Genomic DNA, 24,429 nt, shown 5'->3' with positions numbered 1-24,429 from the left:
GGACATCATAAAAGCAAATAAACTCCGAACTCCATATTCCTGTATGCCCGTTGTGAAATCTTGACAATCCGTTGATTATTTATTTATGTAATCATTTAATTTTTTATTTATTCAGACATTTATTTATTTAACTATGTATGTATTTACTTTTTAATCCACCTATGGATTTTTTTCGTTATTATTCATGTATTTATTTATTTATTCACATAATTATTTAATTATCTAATTATTTATTAGTTTACTATAGGGTAAGGTGGGGAAAATCCGACCGTGGTTCATAATTATAAACGAAAGACACAAAAACGTGATGAATATAGTATTTGTCGAGTAATTGCTTCGATGCAAATGGGAATATCTTTACGTGCTGCTGCTCATGATTTTGACATGAAAAAATTGACACTGAATTCCATTCTCTTCATGCTAACATTCAAGAACATAACATTCATTGGTTTATGATTGAAAAATCATAAAATTTGGATAATATCTGTACTAAATCAACCAAAAATGTAGGCGGGCGAGTTTACCCCACCATTTTTGAAAACAGCAAAAATGAACGTTTTCGTAAAACGCTTGAATCCCAAAGTTTCCCTGGATGCAAATAAAAAGTTATACATAGAAAGTTGCTTAGAAGTCTAACCTTTAATTTGCTATATAAAACGACTTGATCCGATGTAAAATGAACATTTTACAGCAAAACCATTTATTAGTTCGGATTTGCCCCACCTTACCCTACTATTTAATCATATAATAGTATATTTAATCTATCCATACAATATTATAATATTGACATCATATGTGTATCGTTTGCAGGGTGAGGAGGGTACATCAGGACATCAGAACAGCAACTAAATTCCGAATTCCTTATTCCTGTAAGACATCTAGAATTCTGTTAATTATCCTTATAACAATTCGTTGATTATTTAATTAATTATTGAATAATTAAATAATTAATTCAACTATTTATTCATTTTTTTTTCTTTTTTATTATTTCTTTTTTTCATTTACTTATTTATTTATTGATTCATATAATTATTAATTGTTTAATGATTACTTATTATTTATTGAACTGTTTATTTAATTTATCCATACAATATTATAATATTGGTATTATATATATGTATATCATTTACGGGACGAGGAGGGTGCATCAGGACATCATTGAAGTTACAACTGGACAATGAAGTGGCAGCCAATCGGAGTCAAGGAGGAAAGGTGGTTGTCGCACGCGACGGCCACAGTTCTCTCCAACAGTTGTAAACAATTTGACGCGTCCTTCTTCAAACAAACCATCCCGTGGAAAGCTTGACAAGTATCGCGAATTTCGTTATTCAATCTGTTGGATCATATTGTTGGAAGGAGACTCTTTGATCCCCGCGGATACTGAGTAGGTGTAATTGCCTACGGGTCCGCCACCCCCCTTTTGGCCCTTTATACAGCGGTATGCTGAACGCAGAATGGTAACGAAATTTGAGAGTACTGTAAAGTGGAGCCGCATGCAAAGCAAGGCTCAAGCTAGGATGGTGGCTACCTACATACATACATACATAATAATACATAATGCGAATTTCGGAAAATTATCTTTTTTGTATTAATCTGACTGGGCAAATAAGCAACTTGAACTCTGGATAGCCGACTATGAGGAGCATTGCTTATATTTCTATCACGCGGCGAATTTTTCGTAGTTTCTATCTAACCTTATTTTTCACATTCTAATATGTTCGTAATAAGGGGGGGTACTTTTGCTAATACTGAACCGCAAGAATAACAAAAAACAAGAATAGAAACCGTGTTACTTCTATAGTAGACGAATGTGCGGAAGGAATGACGAGTAATTATTTCCGTGCGCGATTGAATAATTGTAATGTCAACTACTGTTTATGATAAGTATTAGTGATATTAAAAACATGAAATATTTGACAGTAATACAGCTTCAACACTCACTCACAACAAGACACTCTTCACAATACCTATGTGCACAAATAAATTAGAGCAGCTCCAATGCTTTGGCTAAAATCCGGGTCGAGTCGAATTTTGAGATCATACGATTTCAACGCCAACTTTGTTCTTCTACTGCTTCATATGAACGGAAGCAGGACATTGGTACTGAATTGAACAAAATCCATATTAATTGCAGGCCGAGTGATTAATGGAAAAGTGTCGCATCTTAGCCAATGAAATGAATAAGAAAAACCTATTTTAATCCACCTAGCGGTGCAATTGTGCCTTTCTCAATCATGAATCACGAGAATGTGTGCGTTGTTTATATTCATTAAAAGAGTTCGAGTTCTAAAATTTTGAAAAAAAAACAGCCACGGTAATATTGAACTGAAAAAAGGTGCGAAATCGGCAAAGTCCCAAAAAGTCGATTTTTACAAAAAAAATTTTTTTTCGAGATAACATAAAATCTCGACGTTTCATGCATTTTAAAGATGTTTGGCATCAAAAATACGAATTCGATTTCTGAAATTTCATGGGGTCCCCCCTTTGAAAAAAAAATTGAGTTCTGGCTTATATGGGAATTTCATATGTGACCGGACGATTTAGTCTATATTTCCGGACCCATATAAGCGATCCGTACGAAATTTTATAGACATCTATGGGGATATTATAGCTATCATTTGGGACTAAGTTTGTGAAAATTGGCCCAACCATTTCCGGGAAACTGATGTGAGTTCGTAAATTTTGAAAGATGGCCGCTTTTCCCGGGCACTTCCGGAACCGTCCATGGTGGTCAATGTAGTCAACGAAAGTTTGGTTGGCCGTCGGTGACCTAGAACAGCAAATTTAAGTTGTTTGAGAGACATTTTAGCGAAATTTTTACCTTTTTTGCTTTCATCGGAGTATCGGTTTGAATCACAATTTGCTATGTGATCGCACGCCACAACCTGTAACTCCGGAACCGGAAGTCGGATCGGGATGAAATTAAATAGCCATTTACGGGGACGCAATACCTTTCATTTGAGGCCAAGTTTAGTCGAATCGGTCTAGCCATCTCCGAGAAACCGATGTGACTGTTATTCTGAATTTAGATACTTCCGCCGGGGCTTCCGGAACCGAGGATGGTGGCCAATGTGGCCAAATAGACTTTGAATGGATGTTAGTGACCTAATACTACAAATCGAAGCAGTTGTGGTCATATTTTGGAAAATGTTTCACCTTTATACATTCATTGCAGAATTTATTAAAATCGACATTTTCTGCGTGTTCGTACTTATAACCCTGTAATTCCGGAACCGGAAGTCGGATCCATTAGAAATTCAATAGCAGCCTATGGGAACGTTGCACCTTTCATTTGAGACTAAGTTTGTCAAAATCGGTTCATCCATCTCTGAGAAAAATGAGTGACATTTTTGGTCACATACACACACACATACACACACACATACATACATACACACATACATACACACACAGACATTTGCCGAACTCGACGAACTGAATCGAATGGTATATGTCACTCGGCCCTCCGGGCCTCCGTTAAAAAGTCGGTTTTCAGAGCAATTGCAATACCTTTCTGTTGAGAAAGGCAAAAATCTACCCTCTATGTGAAATTAACTTATTTCTCGATTGAGTGTGTAATGAATAATTTATCTATTCGGTTAATCTGTATGTTTTGCATCTTTCCACCCGGCACATTCGCAATTACTTAGGCAAATGAAAAATGCTTGAATAAATCATGCATCAATCCAAAGCTAATACTATAAATTCTCCGTGCTTCAAACTGAAATGGTATCAGACTGTCCCCACCATGGTCGCATTCGTTCCAACACTAGTGTTGTTCCTTCAAACGACACCAATCCAAGCGGATACCGTTCGCTTCGTGGAAGATGTATTACGAGCTGAGCGCATCCTTTTTCCCGACAGAACCCAGACGCTGATACTCCACAACCCATTGCTAGGTCCCATTTTGGATGCTTTACTGCACTCCTTTCTGTCGCTTTCCGGAGATCCAATCATTTCCCTAAATCAGCCAGGCTACGTGGAAGAATATGCTGCCTACGAATCGTGCAATATCTTGTTCATCGATCGAATGGACTGGGATGTTCAATATATGCTGGATGATATCACGTACAGTCGGAAGCTGATAATCACAACGAACGACTCATTCTCGGACATTTTTGAGACGCTTGGAACTCGTCGGAACTTCAACGCGGTTTACATGATCTACGGAGATGAAGCTTGTCCATTCTATCACTACGACAAATTCCGGAACAGGTTGAACTGCTGCCACGAACTAGACGACGATCCGATGGGTGTGGCCGCGCGGGACGTAGCTGGAAAAGAAATTGGTCTATTCTCGGCATCATCAATAGATGTGCTAGCTATGAATCTGTTCGCAGAGAAGATAAATTCTACCGTTGTCAGTTCCGAGGGTGAAGAACTGCTGAGATTCTTCTATGTACAAGCATCGATTTCGCCATACAACATTGTTTATCAACATCGAACGGGTGAACTTCGCTTCATGGTTCCACGGTTAAATAGGTTAAAACCGATGGTCCTGGTACTGATCGATCCGTTTGATCATGGGACCTGGATCAGTTACGCAGCTGTGTTCTTGATAACCGCTTTACTACGAACGTATCTTTCCAGGAAACGGTCCATCAAAAGTTTATTGATCAACATCGCGATTGTTGTCGGAAGCGTCCTTTCAGGGAAATCGATCACATATTTTCGTGAACTTGACCGTTTCGTTGTAGGACTACTGTTGATTCTGAGCGTCGTTCTGCTTAGCGCTTATCAATCGATGGTGATATCTTTTCTACAAAATGCACGATTTTATCCGGAGTTGAACACGATGGCAGAACTGAATGAGTCCTGTTTTTGGCCGTGCATAGATGATGTGATTCCGTACTACATGGAGTATGATAACGAATGTCAATCTTTGCCACACACTTCCTACGAGGAACTGGTAGAACTCGTACTGTCCGGGGATTTTCCACTGTGCTTCATGATTGATGAGAATGAGAAATCACTGGAACTGACTCAACTGATGCTAGCTACGAGCCGCTATCGATGGTCGGAAGCTTTTGTACATCGGTATCCACTGTTCGCCTGCTACGATGGTGATCCGATAGTTGCAGAGCAGGTTGACTTTTTCGTTGGTGCGTTTTTTGGCGAGGGGGCTTTGTTTAGATTTTGGGAAACAGATCGCACGCGTGATGATCGCCGTTTGGAAGTGTTGCCAAAACCGATTGGATTGGAGCATTTTTCGTTGGTGTGGAAGATTGCTCTGGTGGGGTTTGTTATCAGTTTTCTGGTGTTTTTGGTAGAGCTAACATTTGAACCAGCGAATGGTGTGATCATTGAGGCGTATAATAGAATAAAATCCTTCATGAAGTGACCGTTTTCAAGTTTTTTTTTTATTTCAATTATAGAGGTTTTAACCTTAAGGTCATTCGCCTCTTCGGGTTAGAAAAATCTCTTAGGAAAAATTTCTAACCCTATGTGCGGGGTCGGGACTCGAACCCAGGTGCGCTGCGTACACGTTTTCAAGTTAAATCGGCCAAAGAAGTTTTGTTTTGATTGAATAGAAAGAAAGCATTTCATACGTACGCTAAAGTTTTATTCGGTAGGGGAAATAAATCTAATTAAATTTTGACAGACGCTGTTTCTAAAACATCACATATAACTTCTATGATCGCGGTAGGCGAAGATGTCTCTAACAGGAAAATTGATTGGTCTTCATCAGACATGTAATGAATCTACTAATTGGGATCTGGCTTCATGATAATCAGTACACGTCCAAACAACATGCTCAATGCTGTGGTAACCCTCTATACAAGGACATTTATTACTCTCTGTGATCCTAATACGACGGAGACGCGTATCTAAAGCATAATGATTGGACATGAGCCTAGGATGAGGTTACGACTTACATCCAATCCTTTGAATCATGCCTACGTTGATCTGGTAGGGACAATTGAGTGTAGCCACCGTCCCAGATCTCCTTCATCCTCTAAGGTTTGCCAACAGGTAGCGTCCTCTGACAAGAAACGCTGAAGATTTCATTATCAGCTTTCTCATTGTCCGATATAGAATAGTAGGCGGAGAGCCACAGTAAGGTAAATTCACAACATTTTCTTGTTAGCTTACTCGGGTATTCCCGTACCTTCCTTATCGTGATTATTAACCCTTGTTGAGCGTAGAGCTGCAATTGTACTGAGACTACCACGCAAGGAGTGTTTAGAGACTGAAATACAAATAATATTTTCGTTTTTGGGAGCTTACGTCAATCTGGCGCTATCTAAGTCCTGTCACTAAGTTAGTGTCGGATTCTGATGAGACGAAGTCGTAACGCTAATTCCATAACTAATATAACGATACTGTATTCGTTTCAATTTGATAATGATAGCGTTGTTCGATACAATCTTATCAACATCCCCGCAAGATTAAGTTATTGTTCGAAGAAAATTTAATCTTTGTCGGTTGCTTCCTTGAAAAAACAACCAGCTCTGTTTTTTTCGTTGAGAAATCGATGCCCACCTTCAAAGGCAAAATAGATAAATTACCTAAGCAATCTTGCAACGGTTGTTATACATTTATAGCTTTTGGACCAGTAGCTTTCACCGTCATCTGCAAGTTGTCTTAGAGTGCATGGACTGACAAATCAATTATCAAAGTCATTCACGTAAAAATTGTAGAGAAGGGGGCCTAAACAGTAGCCTTATGTAACACTCCGAATGTTGCCAAATCACCATATGAAATATGCCTGTGCTTTACTCACAATATTCCAACAATTTCCTGATGCAGTAAAGCATTGCAAGCGGACGATACGAGTTATGATCGGAGGCTGGTTTTCCCGGTTTTGGAATGGTGATAACTTTCCTTTGACTCCAGTCGCGCGGAACAATGCTCTGCTTAAGAAACGTGTTGAATAAATTCAACAAACATCTTTTTGCAAGGTTGGGCAAATTCTTCACCACGTTGAATTTAATTCTGTCTGAACCCGGACAATTATTGTTACATGAGAGCTGTACAATTGAAAATGCCATCATTTCCAAGGGTGAATTTATAGAATCGCTAATTGTGGGAGCAGTTTCGATTGATTCGTCGCGCTTCGATTCCTCATTCTTCTGGCAGTGTTCCAACGACTACTCATTGATGTTTCTCTTGACAAACCATCACCGAAGCGTGTCTCCAATGTATAGACTTGTTGGCACGACGTAGATTGTCAAAAAAGCGCAAATTTTCTAAAGCTCTTACGTGTATCCCATTTTCGTTTCAAAAATTCTTTGTGAGCAATTTGGTTAGCTTCATACGTATCGGGGTACTCTTTGTCCCACCATGGACTAGGAGACCGTTCATTTATTGTCATGCCAGGATTACGTTTCGTTTGGGCTTGTTCTACCGCATCAATATTTGAACCCTCTAGGAATTTATATTCTTCGGTAAGGAGTAACTCTAAGTAAGTGGAAATTAATGCCTCGTATTTTTTTCAATCAATATTTCGTCTTAAGTCATACATTAATCGAATTCGTGAGGCCCAATTCATTGTTAATTGAAACCACTTCCACAAATCACCGGCCTGATCAGAAATTTTAAGGCGAATTTCGACAGTCTCTTCTCTCGAACCTTCTCTGGAACTAGAAACTTGGATTTTACACTGCTATATTCCTGCCTACGGAGTTCGTCTTTAGCGAACGCTTTCGTCCTTTAACACGATTTCAAGAGAAACTGAGAACAAACATTCGTGCGACAGGCTGCATTGAGCCGGAGTCCCAAGGTTTTCAGGTTCGAATCCTACTTCTAAGAGGAATTTTTTTCACATAATTGCCTTCGTTTATCTCACTATTTCGAACTGTGGAATTTAGTGCTCCGCACTTTTTCCAAACAATATTTCATGTCACTTCATAAGGAATATTGTATAAATCTCACTGTTAATTGAAACCACTTCTGCAAATGGCCTGCCGGATCAGAAATTTTTGGACAAATTTCGACAGTCTCTTCTGTCGAACCTGCTAGCGAACAATTAACTTGGATTTTAGGCTTCTATATCCCTGTCTATGGACTAGTAATTACGTATGTTTTCGTACTTCTATAGGTCAGATTTCAGACGTTTTGACAGCGAGTTGTTTCGAGTTCATGTGCCAGTGATGAATACGAACAGTATTAAAAGAGTCGTGCTAATTGGAATACGAGAAAAGAACATTGATCCTGTACATCCACATCAAAAACCCGACGTGATCAACTCGAAAAATCGCTGAAAAGTTTAAAATTACCACCATATCTACCGTTGGACATTTTCTCAAGCGAATCCGTGATCGCAAGAGTTAAGTCGTGAAAGTTCAAAGCATAAACTGTGCTCGAGCTTTGGATCAGCAGATGAAATCGGAACATTTAACTGAATGAAGTTATATGGAAAACATCCCCCTAGAAGCAGGATTCGAACCTGCAACCCTTGAGACTCCGATCGATATGCTATCCATGGGCTATGATGACGCCACAGGAAGAACACATGATAATGGCGACAGTGACCATACCATTGCCTCCAAAGAAAGGACACACGCAACCGCAGCTGCCAACCAACATATTTGATCTATTTGATTTCCCCGTTAGATACTAAGGCCGGTATTTTTGTTATCGTCTGATGGCTGATTTTAGTTCATTACCCACCGAACTTCGGTGGGTGACAGCGCTAATAAAGCATGTTGATTTCTTGTCCCTTACCCAGTTAACAGAGGTATGCGGGAGTGAACTCGATGAAATCGGACGCTTTTAAATCTGACCAGGGAAGGTGCACAGCATTACATGCCAAAATTTTAACAACACGATGTCGTTGGAAATGCGACTGAACAATTTTCCTCAAGTATCGTTGGTAACGGATTCCACTTCGCCGCATTTTGACATAAATCCTTTAATGTGTTTTGGTCTAATGCACGGCGCTCAGTTATGTAGGAACACTTCAATTTTATCGTCATTCATATACACAGGATCTTGGTTTTAACGTTGTCATATTCGACGCCATGTTGCACGTTGTTCTTCGCAATAAAGTTTTCTGCCTGGGCTAAACTTTTAAACGTTATCTATACAGAGTTTCTCGCATGGTGTAACTGTATGTATGTCACCTTTTTAAGATTAAAACAGATCACTTTTAATAACAGTTCAACGTCACGTACTGTAGGTTAAAGGCGAAATTGTTTAAAATCAATCGAAATTGTATTTTCCCGCTTTACAGAAACTTTTATTTTCTTTGGCTAGTTAATTTCGCTGCACAGCTGGAGGCGACGATATAAGACTGTTTATGAAGATCGATTATGTTCGCTATCAATACATTATTTTCAGTTCGTTGCAAAAACGCTTGAAATTTCAATATCCATCTGGAAAAGAGATTCATCTTCGCGGACTCTCAGAAACCTTTTTATGGCCCCCCTAGCGGTCCGCAGACCTCAGGTTGAGAATCACTGTGCTAGAGTATCAATTTATGCTGCCTTTTCTTTTTAGAAGATGGAAACGCCTCTTCCACATCTCTACAAATGACACCATTGATATCGTTTTTTTTATAATCTGTCGTCCGTGTAGTTTCGTTGCTTTGCACCCAAAATCTTCTTATCGCGCACTCAAGCGCACTGTTGAACAACAAATTAAAAACAGCATTGTCATTCTGATGCTCAATTTTGATCAATCAGGTCTTATTTCAGCATTATTTGCCACAGCTTGGTTCGATTCACTGAATCGTGCGCCGCCTTGAAATCCACAAACAGATAATGAATCCGGAAGTTATATTTCCGTAATTTATTCATGATTTGTCCTCTGGCCCTTCGCTAATCGTCTTTCTCGGAATTAGATCCGATATTTGCCGATGAAAGAGTCTGCCAATGGGCGCAGTCTGCTAAACCGAACACGGGAGAGTACATCATGGACGACATTAAGAAATAGTGTCAATAGTTGCTATACTCGAGTTTACGGCCCTTGGTTAAGGGTTTCCCTAGTATCAGTTGTAGTGTTATGGCCCTCGTGGAATCACTCCTAAAACTTTGACCGCAGAAAATCACTGAAATTTTTTTTGGAAAAGCTTTCACGGGAAGCTTAGAGAAGCTTTCACGGGAAGCTTGAAAGATCTTCCACGGGAAGCTTGGAAAAACTTTCACGGAAAGCTTGGGAAAGCTTTGAAAAGCTTCCACGGAAAGCTTGGAAAGGTTTCCACGGGAAGTTTGGCTTCCACGGGAGGCTTGGAAAAGCTTCCACGCGAAGCTTGGAAAAGCTTCCACGGGAAGCTTGGAAAGTTTACAACGGGAAGTTTGGAAAAGTTTCAACGGGAAACATGGAAAAGCTTTCACGTGGAGTTCGGAGAAGCTTCCTCGGGAAGCTAGTAAAAGCTAACACGGGAAGCTTGAAAAAGTTTCCACGGGTAGCTTGAAAAGGTTTCACGGAAAGTTAGAAAAAGCTTTCAGGGGAAGCTTGGAAAAGCTTCCACGGGAAGCTTGGAAAAGGCTTCCACGGGAGGCGTGGAGAAGCTCCCACGGGAAGCTTGTGTCTATTTTCATTGAAAAACACCGGGGAAGTGAATTGCACTGATTTTGCACTTTCTAGCAGAAGTGGGAATGAAACACGTCTAGTTGCCTACTCTTCTGCTAGAAAATGCAACACCAGTGCAATCCACCGCCCCGGGGTTTTTCAATAAAAAACCCCATTGGAAAACCTCCCGCGGGAAACTTGGAAAAGCTCCCATGGGAAGCTCAAAAATGCTCCAACGGGAAGCTTGGGAAAGCTCCCACGGAAAGCTTGGAAAAGCTCTCACGGGAAGTTTGGAAATGTTCCCACGGGAAGCTTGTAAAAGCTTCCACGGAAAGCTTGCAAAAGCTTCCACGGAAAGCATAGAAAAGCTTCCGCGGGAAGCTTGGAAATGCCTCAACGCGAAGCTTGGAAAAGCTACCACGGGAAGCTTGGAAAAGCCTGGAAAAGCTTCCACGGAAGCATGGAAAAGCTTCTACGGGAAGCTTGAAGAAGCTTCCACGGGAAGCTTAGAAAAGCTTACACAGGAAGCTTGGAAAAGCTTACAGAGGAAGCTTGGAGAAGCTTCCGCAGGAAGATTCGAAAAACTTCCACCGGAAGCTTGGAAAAGCATCCACGGGAAGCTTGAAAAAGCTTCCACGTGAAACTTGGAAAAACATCTTGGAAAGGCTACCACAGGAAGTTTGGAAAAGTATCAACGGGAAACTTGGAAAGGCTTCCACGGGAAGCTCAGAAAAGCTTCACGTGCAGCTCGGAAAAACTTCCCTAGGAAGATTGGAAAAGCTTCCACGAGAAGCTTGGAAAAGCTTCCACGGGAAGTTTGGAAAAGCTTCCACGGGAAGCTTGGAAAAGCTCTCACGGGAAGTTTGGAAATGTTCCCACGGGAAGCTTGTAAAAGCTTCCACGGAAAGCTTGCAAAAGCTTCCACGGAAAGCATAGAAAAGCTTCCGCGGGAAGCTTGGAAATGCCTCAACGCGAAGCTTGGAAAAGCTACCACGGGAAGCTTGGAAAAGCCTGGAAAAGCTTCCACGGAAGCATGGAAAAGCTTCTACGGGAAGCTTGAAGAAGCTTCCACGGGAAGCTTAGAAAAGCTTACACAGGAAGCTTGGAAAAGCTTACAGAGGAAGCTTGGAGAAGCTTCCGCAGGAAGATTCGAAAAACTTCCACCGGAAGCTTGGAAAAGCATCCACGGGAAGCTTGAAAAAGCTTCCACGTGAAACTTGGAAAAACATCTTGGAAAGGCTACCACAGGAAGTTTGGAAAAGTATCAACGGGAAACTTGGAAAGGCTTCCACGGGAAGCTCAGAAAAGCTTCACGTGCAGCTCGGAAAAACTTCCCTAGGAAGATTGGAAAAGCTTCCACGAGAAGCTTGGAAAAGCTTCCACGGGAAGTTTGGAAAAGCTTCCACGGGAAGCTTGGAAAAGCTTCCACGGGAAGCTTGGAAAAGCTTCCGCGGGAAGCTTGGAAAAGCTTCCACGGGAAGCTTGGAAAAGCTTCCACGGGAAGCTTGGAAAAGCTTTCACGGGAAGCTTGGAAAATTTTCACGGGAAGCTTGGAAAAGCTTCCACGGGAAGCTTGGAAAAGCTTCCACGCGAAGCTTGGAATAGCTTCCACGGGAAGCTTGGAATAGCTTCCACGGAAAGCTTGGAATAGCTTCCACGGAAAGCTTGGAATAGCTTCCACGGGAAGCTTGGAAAAGCTTCCACGAGAAGCTTGGAAAAGCTTCCGCGGGAAGCTTGGAAAAGCTTCCACGGGAAGCTTGGAATAGCTTCCACGGGTAGCTTGGAATAGCTTCTACGGGAAGCTTGGAACAGCTTCCACGGGAAGCTCGGAATAGCTTCCACGGGAAGCTTGGAATAGCTTCCACGGCAAGCTCGGAATAGCTTCCACAGGAAGCTTGGAATAGCTTCCACGGGAAGCTTGGAATAACTTCCACGGGAAGCTTGGAATAGCTTCCACAGGAAGCTTGGAATAGCTTCCACAGGAAGCTTGGAATAGCTTCCACGGGAAGCTTGGAATAACTTCCACGGGAAGCTTGGAATAGCTTCCACGGGAAGCTTGGAATAGCTTCCACGGAAAGCTTGGAATAGCTTCCACGGGAAGCTTGGAAAAGCTTCCACGGGAAGCTTGGAAAAGCTTCCACGGGAAGTTTGGAAAAGCTTCCACGGGAAGCTTGGAAAAGCTTCCACGGGAAGCTTGGAAAAGCTTCCACGGGAAGCTTGGAAAAGCTTCCACGGGAAGCTTGGAAAAACTTCCACGGGAAGCTTGGAAAAGCTTCCACGGGAAGCTTGGAAAAGCTTCCACGGGAAGCTTGGAAAAGCTTCCACGGGAAGCTTGGAAAAGCTTCCACGGGAAGCTTGGAAAAGCTTCCACGGGAAGCTTGGAAAAGCTTCCACGGGAAGCTTGGAAAAGCTTCCACGGGAAGCTTGGAAAAGCTTCCACGGGAAGCTTGGAAAAGCTTCCACGGGAAGCTTGGAAAAGCTTCCACGGGAAGCTTGGAAAAGCTTCCACGGGAAGCTTGGAAAAGCTTCCACGGGAAGCTTGGAAAAGCTTCCACGGGAAGCTTGAAAAAGCTTCCACGGGAAGCTTGGAAAAGTTTCCACGGGAAGCTTGGAAAAGCTTCCACGGGAAGCTTGGAAAGGCTTCCAAGAGAAGCTTGGAAAAGAGCTTCCACGGGAAGCTTGGAAAAGCTTCCACGGGAAGCTTGGAAAAGCTTCCACGGGAAGCTTGGAAAAGCTTCCACAGGAAGCTTGAAAAAGTTTCCACGGGAAGCTTGGAAAAGCACCCACGGGAAGCTTGGAAAAGCTTCCACGGGAAGCTTGGAAGCTTCCACGGTAAGCCTGGAAAAGCTTCCACAGGAAGCTTGAAAAAGTTTCCACGGGATGCTTGGAAAAGCTTCTACGGAAAGCTTGAAAAAGCTTCCACGGGAAGCTTGGAAAAGTTTCCACGGGAAGCTTGGAAAAGCTTCCACGGGAAGCTTGGAAAAGCTTCCACGGGAAGCTAGGAAAAGCTTCCACGGGAAGCTTGGAAAAGCTTCCACGGGAAGCTTGGAAAAGCTTCCACAGGAAGCTTGAAAAAGTTTCCACGGGAAGCTTGGAAAAGCACCCACGGGAAGCTTGGAAAAGCTTCCACGGGAAGCTTGGAAGCTTCCACGGTAAGCTTGGAAAAGCTTCCACAGGAAGCTTGAAAAAGTTTCCACGGGATGCTTGGAAAAGCACCCACGGGAAACTTGGAAAAGCTTCCGCGGGAAGCTTGGAAAAGCTTCACGGGAAGCCATAGATCTTTAATTGTTACTTGGGATATGCCTTCATCCACCCAATTCCATCCACTAATTTCTAAACCTTTGCTTTGCGAATCGACTAAAATAATGAACAACATTTCCCAGGAGTTTTTTTTACTCAGTTCCGTACCGCGGGTATGCATCAGTCATCATAAATACTGGTCTGGCGGTTCAAAGTAAGGAGCTGGTCCCATAAGCCACTCATCGTATGCGCGAGCCCCAGCTTGGAAGTATTCTTAGTGATCAGTAGGGTGGTAGCAGAGTGTCCTGTACACTAAGAATCAGCTGTGAAGTCTGTCGAAATAGAGAATCGAATTTCACTACGGAATGAAGTACTATTGTCGATTCACCATTTGGCGCCTATGATGTTAACATATTCATCAAGCATAAATCTGTTATTAAACAAAAAACAATATTGGCGTTATTTGTACCTACGGTTTTAACAAATTGTTATAAATTGTTCAGTGTTTCAATTGTACAGAACGTAGAAAGAAAGTTGTGAAAAATGTGATATATCTTCCATATTCCTTCGTTAACTATTTTTGGCCTAGCCACTTTGTACACTCAGGCTTCATTACTAACATACGAAGTACAAACTTCAACATGACAAATATCTAGCCAGACCCAACAGCCACCTGTTCTGGCATAGCTGAGAATGAGTATCAATTCAAACACCATAAAATGATCATTAGAACACATGAAATCCTCCAGATTGATCCTTTCAGGAATAAACTTTTCAGCATTTATACCTCTTCTTCAAGGAGCGTTTAATTTTATCTTCGAGCTTATTTCATACGGGGCTTGCAAAGAGCTCATGCGAATTTTCAATGCACAGTGCACATTTTCTTAAGTTTCTGCCTTTTTCAATAGAAAGATATTATTGCAATTGCTCTGAAAACCAACTTTTTTGCATGTATCCTCTTGATGAGACCCCCACATTTGTCACACCGTATCTTAAAGGAACAGTAAGTGGCTGTGTGGCCAAGTAGTTTGCAATCAAAACAATTCATGATACGTGGAACAAAAGACACGATCAGTGAGACGAATATTATCGTTAATGATGTAGTTGAGAAACGCTGACCCAGAAACAGTTCATAAACTCTTTTACCTCTTTCTTGTGATACTGAAACTTGTCTTGTGATACTGAAACTTACTTGTCTTTGAAATAACCAGCCCTATGCTTAATTAAATGATCAACAGTCAAGCTCGATTACGTGATTTCAACCACCCTTGAAGGTATATACACTCTATATTCACGCGTCCGGGAATCGCGAAATCAAATCTTTTGAAATATGGATAGTAGTTAGCGTCTTTAATTTACACCTAATAAATACAACCCATGGTCCTGTCTAAGAGAGCGGATACTTTTTAATTCTAATAGGATCTACATTTACAGCAGAAGGCTGAGGAACTATCGTAATAAATTATTAAAAATATACCAGCTATCAGCTTTCTCTTCTGTGATGAACGCCAACACCGGCTGGTGTATCGGGTATATGCCGTTGTAGACTCGATGTCCGTTGTTTAGCAATGTGACACTTTTCGGTGGCCCCTGTTATCCGTCTTCATCACGTTGCTTCTGCGGTAGACAAACCAATCTCTTCTCATCGATCAACGCTGCACATCGGTACCACCACCACAAGCACGATCACTTTCAGTTTCTGCCATCGTGGTAGACAAATGTGTCTACCCGTGGTTTTCTGTCGAAACATCACTTGTCAAGGATGCCGTCGACCACACCTCCGATGTCTCAACTGTCGAGTCACAATGAACGAACTGGTCTCTCTTTCCGGCTTCACCAACGCGTAAAACGCTTCGCAATCTGCTGTTCTCTCGAGAACAAAACATTCCAGTTGGGGGCACAACCGATTGCAAAAATGGTTTCCATTCTTTGTTCGCAATGTATGGATAAGAAAGTTCAATTGACTTCTAAAGTAACTATGATCTGTCAACAAAGTCTTGCATTTGGCGCTAGGTTAGTGACAGATACTGATGAAATAGTCACATAAGTTGCTAAATTATAGATATTAGGTCCATCACGCGCAAACATGGATTTTAATCAATTTAATTCTTGAGGAGAAATATAGCAAACCGTGAGAAATGGATCAATTTTGTCAACATTCCTGAAAATCAATTGGTTCTATGAACCTTAAAAACTAAATTCAACTATTCCGAAACGTTTTCCTCATACCTATCACAACCAAAACACATCACATTAAAAACCTGCTGCGATAAACCACCCCCGCCAAGCAGCAATAACAAGTGCCGTCAACCACAGAACATGAACCAATCCACAGCACAATCAATCGATTCCATTCATCCCCTCAAAATAGCTGATGTAAATCGGTAGGTACGTGAGCTTCCCTTCGCCAACCAGCAGGAGCAGCAGCCCCGACAACGCCAACATTACAATCGCTTATCACAAGAGCCGCAGAGAAAATATTTGTTTGTTTACAATCAACGCCTGTACAAACAGATCCCAGTAGGCCTCGCTATCGGATTTTTCCGATATGTGTGTGATTGGGCGGAGGGGAGACTGTCAAAACTCTCGGTTCGGTACGCCGTGTGCCTTCCTGCCATACATTATCGCGTTGATCACCCACCATCTGGAAGGGGGTACTTGAATGTGATCAGCGCGGCGTTACAGATGGGACCCCTCGCGGAAGGAGTTCTCCTCCGGCGGCGGTGGCGGCGGCAACCGTAGAGTGTCGTTTGCGAAAGAGGATTTTGATGACGGTTACAAATTATGATAAAAGACGCACTTGAAGAAACCCATGTGTGTGTGTGGCATAGGAGGCGATGACGGAAAAGAGAAGCCTTCACCGTCGTCGCGTCGACCGAAAAGGGTGCGCGTGGTGAGAGGTAGTTTTCCTGTGCTGCAATCGGCAAGTCAAAGTAGGCGGCGGAGGCGACGGCAATACGAGACAAACCGGGCGAAGCGAATTAAGATGTACTGCTTGCACGGTTGTCTGTAGGTTGGCGTCGTAAGTATGTAGGCTGAATAGCATTGAATGTATAGCTTCGCCGGCGAGAGGCTTTCCGGTTGCGTGATAAGAGATGTGCTATGTCATAGCTGTCAACTTAGGGTTCATATGACACCCCTAGCGTTTTTCCATTTGCTCTGTTTGATGGTTGTCCTTTTTCGTAGCTATGACTATTACTCGGTACGTGAACTCTATGATTGAATTTGTTGAAGCGAGTGAGACCTTGAGGATGGAAATATATACACTGCGACAGATAAGTCATGCTATGTTCGCATTAGCGCTGATAGGAATACCGAAGTGATATGGATTTCACATCAAAGTGTTCAAATTTACGTGATATGATATCGCTTGAAATTTGAATTGGCGACTCAATCGTCCTCATTGTCATTACTCACGAGAAGTAGGTCAAGGCTTGCTGAGATTTTCATAATTCGTAAATTGGTACGTTCAATGTCGTTAACCGTGTTGCCAGTCGCTACTAAGGACAGTTTGACAAAATTTTGCTCATGATATTCGAACTTTCTTACAAGAACGGTGATATAAAATGACATTGAGTCGTCGATATGGGACAATAGGAACTTATATTTATGCTAAAGTAGTTTATTAACCTCAATTTACAAAAATGCATTTGAAACGAATTATTTCAAACTCAAATACAAATATCTGTTGCTTACCAACTTAACGACTCTCATTTCCTAATGGATTTCAACCTGTTATACACTCGAATTATCACACAATTCTTTGCGGATCCAGCAACACATTCCATCAGAAACACCAGAAAACCGACAACCAACCCCAACAGAGCGGTCTTCCACACCAACGAAAAATGTTCCAAACCGATCGGTTTTGGCAACACTTCCAAACGGCGATCATCCCCTGTGTGATCCACTTCCTGGAACCTGAACAGAGCTCCTTCGCCAAAAAACGTATTGATAAAAAAGTAGACCTGCTCGGCAACTACCGAATCACCATCATAGTAGGCGTACAGTGCATACCGATGAACAAAAGCTTCCGACCATCGATACAGGTTCGTAGCTAGCATGATTTGAGTCAGTTCCAGCGATTTTTGGTACTCATCAATCGCGAAACAAACCGGATACTTTCCGGACTGTACAATTTCTACCAACTCTTCGTAGGTGTTGTGCGGCAAATCCTGGCAATCAAGAGCGCTCTTGTGATAGAACGGAATCACATGGTCTACGCATGGCCAAAAGCAAGATTCGTTCAGTTCAGCCATCGTGTCCAACTCCGGATAATATCGTGCATTTTGCAGAAAGGATATCACCATCGATTGATAGGCACTGAGCAGAACTACGCTCAGAATCAACAGAAGCCCTACAACGAAACGGTCCAGTTCACGAAAACATGTGATCGATTTCCCTGAAAGCACACTTCCGACGATAGTCGCGACATTGATCAGTAAACTTTTGACGGACCATTTCCTGGAAAGATACGTTCGTAATAAAGCAGTTATCAAGAATACAGCCGCGTAACTGATCCAGGTCCCGCAATCAAACGGATCAATCAGTACCAGCACCATCGGTTTTAGTCTGTTCAACCGTGGAACCAAGAAACGTAGCTCACCCGTTCGATGTTGATACACAATGTGGTGCGGGTAAGCGAAAGGTTCTGCGTAGTAAAATGTCAACAGTTCCTGACCACTCTCGGTATTGACAACGGTAGCATTTATATTCTGTGCGAACAGGTTCATGACACGTACATCCGCCGAATTTGCCGCGTAGAGTCCGATTTGTTGGCCAGCTACGTCCTGCGCGGCCTTACCGATTGGATCGTCGTCCAGCTCACGCCAGCAGCTGAGCTTGTTCCGGAATTTGTCGTAGTGACGGAATGGACAATCTTCGCTGCCGTAGATCATGTAAACTGCGACAAAGTCTTCGCGGGTTTTATACGTGTCGAAAATTGTCGGGAATGAGTCGTTCGTTGTGATTATCAGCTTCCGATTATCGTGGAACATAAAAGGAACTTCCCAGTCCGATCGATCGATGAACAGGATATTGCACGATCCATCGTATACAGCGTCTTCTAAATAGGCTTGCTTGTTCAGGACTATGGTTGGATCTCCGGAAAGCATCAGGAGGGAGAGTAGCAAAGCGTCGAAGGTGGGACTTAGCAATGGGTTGTAGAGTATCAGTGTCTGAGTTCTACCGGGAAAGATCAAGCGTTTAGCTCGTGATACATCATCCACGAAGCCTAAGATATCCGCTCTGGCTGGTGTCAATTCGAGAAAAAGCACTAGTATGGAAACGACTGCAATCATGGCTGCGACACAATTGCGATTTCAGGTTGAAGCACGGAGAATTTATAGTGTTGATTTTGTAACATTTTTCATTTGCGAAAGTAATTGCGAATGGATAGGAAACTACTTTTGCAAATGAAAAATGACTGAATAAATTATGCAACATTCCAAAGCTAACACAATAAAATCTTCGTGTTAACCTGTAGTCGCAATAGTGTTCCAATCATGGTCGCATTCGTTTCCACACTAGTGCTTTTCCTCCAACTGACACAACCCCAAGCAGATACCCTACGCTTCGTGGAAGATGTATCACGAGCTAAGCACTTGCTCTTTCCCGACCGAACTCAGACGGCGATACTCTACAGCCCATTGCTAGATCCCACTTTGGATAATTTGTTACACTCCTATCTGATACTTTCCGGAGATCCAACCATTATCCAGAATAAGGGAGACTATCTAGGTGAACATACTGGATACGATAAATCCTGCAATATCCTGTTCATCGATCAAGTGGACTGGGAAATTCCTTATATGTTGAAGGATAATCGGAAGCTGATAATTACAACGAACACCTCATTCCCGGTCATTTTTGAGACGTTTAGAGCACGCCAAGACTTCAACACAGTTTTTATGATCTATGGAAACGAAGATTGTCCATTCTATCACTATGACAAATTCCGGAACAAGTTGAACTGCTGGCGTGAACTGGATGACGATCCAATTGACCTGGCAGCACGGAACATTGCTGGGCAGCAAATCGGACTCTACGCAATAGATCCCATGGATGTGCATGTCATGAACCTATTTGCACAGCAAATAAATGCTACCGTTGTTCATACCGAACGCAAAGAACTGTTAACGCTATTCGGTGCTGGAAGATTTATTACCACCCACAACTTTGTATATCAGCATCAAATGGGTGAACTTCGCTTCATGGTTCCACGGCTGAACAGGTTAAAACCGATTGTGTTAGTACCGACCGATCGATTTGATCGGGAAACCTGGATGAGCTATTCGGCTGTATTCTTCATTACATCTTTGTTACGAGCTTATCTCTCGAGGAAATGGTCCGTCAAAAGTTTTCTTATCAACGTTTCGCAACGCTGGCAGTGTTCTTTCAGGAAAATTGATCACATATTTTCGCGAACTAGATCGATTCGTAGTAGGATTACTATTGATCTTGAGTCTAGTATTGTTTAGTGCCTATCAATCGGCGGTGATATCTTTTCTACAAAATGTACGATATTATCCGAAATTGGACACGATGGAAGAACTGAACGAGTCCTGCTTTTGGCCCTGCCTAGACCATCTTATTCCGTACAACCTTCAGTACGATCACGATTGTCAGAATTTGCCACACACCTCCTACAAAGCACTAGTAGAAACCGTACTGTCCGGTAGGTTTCCGGTGTGTTTCGCGATTAATGAGTATCAAAAATCACGGGAACTAACACAACTCATGCTAGCCTCGAATCGCTATCGATGGTCGGAAGCATAGGTTCATCGCTACGCACTGTACGCCTACTATGATGGTGATCCGATAGTTGCAGAGCAGGTCTACTTTTTAATCATTGCGTTTTTGCCGAAGGCGCTCTGTTCAAATTTCTGGCAGCCGATCACACAGGGAATGATCGTCATTTGGAAGTGTTGCCAAAACCGATTGGGTTGGAGTATTTTACGATGGTGTGGAAGACTGCTCTGGTGGGGTGTGTTGCCGCTTTCGCGGCGTTTCTGTTCGAATGTGCCATTAAATCTGCAAGGAATGGTGTGATAAGTAGTGTGTACAATAGACTAAAATCCATCACTTAGTAAAACATCAAGTCGGTGCAAAGGACATTTCATATTTGTGGATAGAAAAAAAATTGTTTGAAGAGCATGTTTTTGTACATCGAGGAAAATCAGTACCAATACAAATCTGTTATTTCTAGACTACGTTTTGTTTTCTGTATAGGAATTACTGATTACTAATTACTGATTACTAATTACTGGTGTCAATTCTTCACCTGCGAATGCTCCGTTGAAGCTCTGCTCAGTGTCCAGTGGAAACAACATTTGGGTGCTATCTTTTTTGAAAACGTACCAGGAAGGTCGGAGGCATTAGGGTGTCGCAAAAAAATTTTTTTAGCGAATTTATATTGTAACAAATGTCAAAGTAAGCTCAGACGCCACATTTGACATCATTGGTAAATTTTTGACCACCGACCACATCGATTGAAATTTTTACCATTGAAATGAAGCTCATATAACTTGGAAATATTCGATTAGGTCTCTCAAGTGCAACAGATTAACGGCTTTGCCTGAAGGGACTTAATATTTTCGTTGTTTCCGCGTCGCTTCTGATTTTTTTTTTGAGAATCAGTTTTTGCGTTGTTTATACATATTGTTTTAGAATGGTGCGTCGGGAGGGGTACCCTGCCAGAATCACTCACTACAATTGCAGATGGGACGGGAAATGTCACTCACTAAAAGCGGGCCGTGATTCTGATTGTTTTATTGCACTGATAATATAAATTCGTAAATATAATGAAATCGATCATGCAATGCACGAATTCATTCGTCGTTTTCTGCAACGAAGTATTTTTGTGCATTTTAAACAGTAGGTTTCGTTCATTTCATGAACAAGAATTGCCGCTTGGTGAACGAAAGCTTTCGTAAATTTTACACATTTAATGTACACTGCACGAATGTTATCGTTGATAACGACATTATTTTTCGTGAAAGAAACGAAATGTTTCGTTTATTTTAATAAACGGTTGTGTATATTACGAACGATTTCGTTGGTCGCATGAATTCATTCGTTCATCTTAGAAAAGTTGTCGTATTTAATATCATATTATTTTGACATTTCTCCGGTAGAAAAAAAACTTAAACTTCTTTATACAAAACCAACGAGCAGTTCGCGATGGCTCAACTGAATTCGTATTACTTCGGATTCTGGATCAACTGAAAGCGAAAGAGGTTCAGGAAATCGCGTGGTATTTTTGATAGTCGTTTGTACGTGCGTTCAGTATTTTTTGGTTTGCGGGGAAACGGTAGGCGTTAACCTCATTGGAATTGGAGACGGAAAATGAGAACGGTCCCAAATCGAGTTTACAGACAACGGAATCCGCAGGCCAGGAAAGTGCCAGCGATTTTTATAAATCGGACGAGGCAAGATGTACTGCACATAGATTGAAAGTAAAATGACCAGGCGAGCAAATTGAGCCAATTTATACGGATTTCAACGGCGTAGGTGTCTTCCCAGAAAAAAAAAATCGCACTTCAAGGACCAGGACGAGTATGCCACTGGAGATACATCGGACAAGAAGGATATAAGGAACACGGTGGGAAACAATCCGATGCACTGGTACGATGAGTATAAATACGTTGGATACGATTAAAATGCAAACAAATTGACCAAACTGCCGGAAACTGATGCCATCGATTAAATTCTGAAAAAGATAAGAGATCCGAACTTTTGGCGAACAGTTAAGAATCCACAAACTGGTCAAAATATTGTGCTGAGTGACGAAGACGGTCGGCTCATGAAGCGTTTTATGGCTGGGAGAAATCCGGATGATCAGTACGACGATTATCAGGTTAATTTTTAAATTATCGCTCGTTAGTGAATTTTCTAATATTAGTCTTTGCAGCCCTGGATTGAGTGGTTCACATCAGAAGTAGAAAAGATGCCCATTCGTAATATTACGGATCAAAAGCGTTCATTTTTGCCAATTAAATCGGAGAAGCTGAAAATCCTTGGCCTTGTTCTTGCACTCAAGATGGGTTGGATTAAAACACGTCCGAGGTAGAAAAGCAAGCCGCTTTGAACAAAGGCCCCAAGTTCTACATGGTTTGGGACACCGATCAAGGAAAAAATGCGTCGCATTCATGATCATGTTGTCGCTCCTAAGAGTCCTACAATCCACAACTGGAATATTTATTTAACGAACGAGAATTGGCCGAATGGAACAGTCACGGGGAAGAACCGTGGAAAAGAAAATTGCATTATATCCCTCAAAAGCACAATTCGCTCCGAGAAATTCCCGAATTCGGCAAATACAATCGGGAACGGTTCTTACGGTGCTTGGATCTGTATTTGTGTATTCGTGGTAAATAATCTCGGGTTACTGTTTGTTGTAATATCTAATTATATCTAATGTAATATCTAATGTCCGAACAGTTAGTGGCAGTGGCCTCTAACTCTTTCCTGTCTGAGGGAAAGCGACTGCTGTTGATCAATCCTAATGTTGGCGACAATTCAATCAATCGAAAAACAGACGATTTACTGGCGGAAGCACCAAAATCCAAAGTAGTTGACAATTAACGTATCGCCACTGCCGTCCAGTGGATGGAAGTTACGGAAGATGAACGGAAATCCGGCGTCCGTATTGTTATCAATCATTTCAAGAACATTAAACAGGTTACGGGGCACGGGCGGGGGATTACTTCGCCGCTGTCCAGCATGCCAATCGTTCAGTATTGATTCATCAGTTGTCCAAACGACGGCCACAGTTGCCATTTCCCAAAAGGAAGGGGCTGTTTCAGTGTGTGTTGTTCCATCCGGTGAGATCCTGCGACGTATAGCAACAAGGATTCCATATTCTACTTCTATTGAAGCTCTTTTGAAGTTGACTGTTTGACGAATGGTGCTCGTAATTATTATTATGTCTTTCGTAAGTAACAGTGAACAATTCGTTTGCCTAATGAAGCCGTTTTGTAATAAGCCAACGAAAGTCGCTTCGTGGATTTCACGAAAAACTCGTAATAAAAGATAAAAGTATTTCAATCGAACTACGAATGATTCATCATATGTACAAACAATTCGTGTATTTTATGAAAATTGTCAGTACGAAACTAATTCGTGGCGATTTACGAATATATTCTATCAGTGTGATAGTATACAGTGAAAACCCATTTTTATCAGCCAGTTTTTTGACCCGATTTCGTCAGTCAGGGGGGCTAATAAAAACGGATCATTGGTGTAGTTATATTGATAGTGCGGTGATCCCAGATCTTTGAAATCATCTAATGGAGTGATTTAGCCAACACCTCTTCTCCATGTTTGAGTTGCTCAAATGACGGTTGATCAATTGCCAGCGGCTTTATTATTCCTCAATCGTCCGATCTGCTCCTGAATCTCAGGTAACATCTTCATCTCCTATTTGATTCCTGCGCTACTCTCGTCGTCTATTTGTTCCTACTGCCACCTATTGCTCACACACCTTTGTGAGGTTTCCATTAGCGTCTCTGCACATGTCGGCTTGGAGTTCGTAACCTTTGCATAATCGCCTTGTTATCCAAATCTTTCTGTAACTTTTTTTCGTTGGAATATAGTTGCCTATTTCGCCCATTTTTGTATCGTTCTCCGTCCGCTCTCATACAGTGCTGCAGCATCATCGCATTTGCTGCGTTCCTCGCTATAAAATCAAACATAACTTCGATTCGGAGCTGTTGTATCTAGTATTTGACCACG

General features: G+C 41.9%; 1 pseudogene; it reads left to right on the top strand.

Annotated features, from left to right (window-relative positions):
- The first annotated feature begins 19,199 nt into the window (after nt 1–19,199).
- On the top strand, nt 19,200–23,084 carry LOC131696035 (ribosome biogenesis protein BOP1 homolog; annotated as a pseudogene).
- Nucleotides 23,085–24,429: the final 1,345 nt, after the last annotated feature.

Source organism: Topomyia yanbarensis, unplaced genomic scaffold (genome assembly GCF_030247195.1).
Source record: "Topomyia yanbarensis strain Yona2022 unplaced genomic scaffold, ASM3024719v1 HiC_scaffold_62, whole genome shotgun sequence".
NCBI lineage: Eukaryota > Metazoa > Arthropoda > Insecta > Diptera > Culicidae > Topomyia > Topomyia yanbarensis.
The sequence above is the reverse complement of the archived record's forward strand: the minus strand, read 5'-3'. Positions and strand labels throughout refer to the sequence as shown.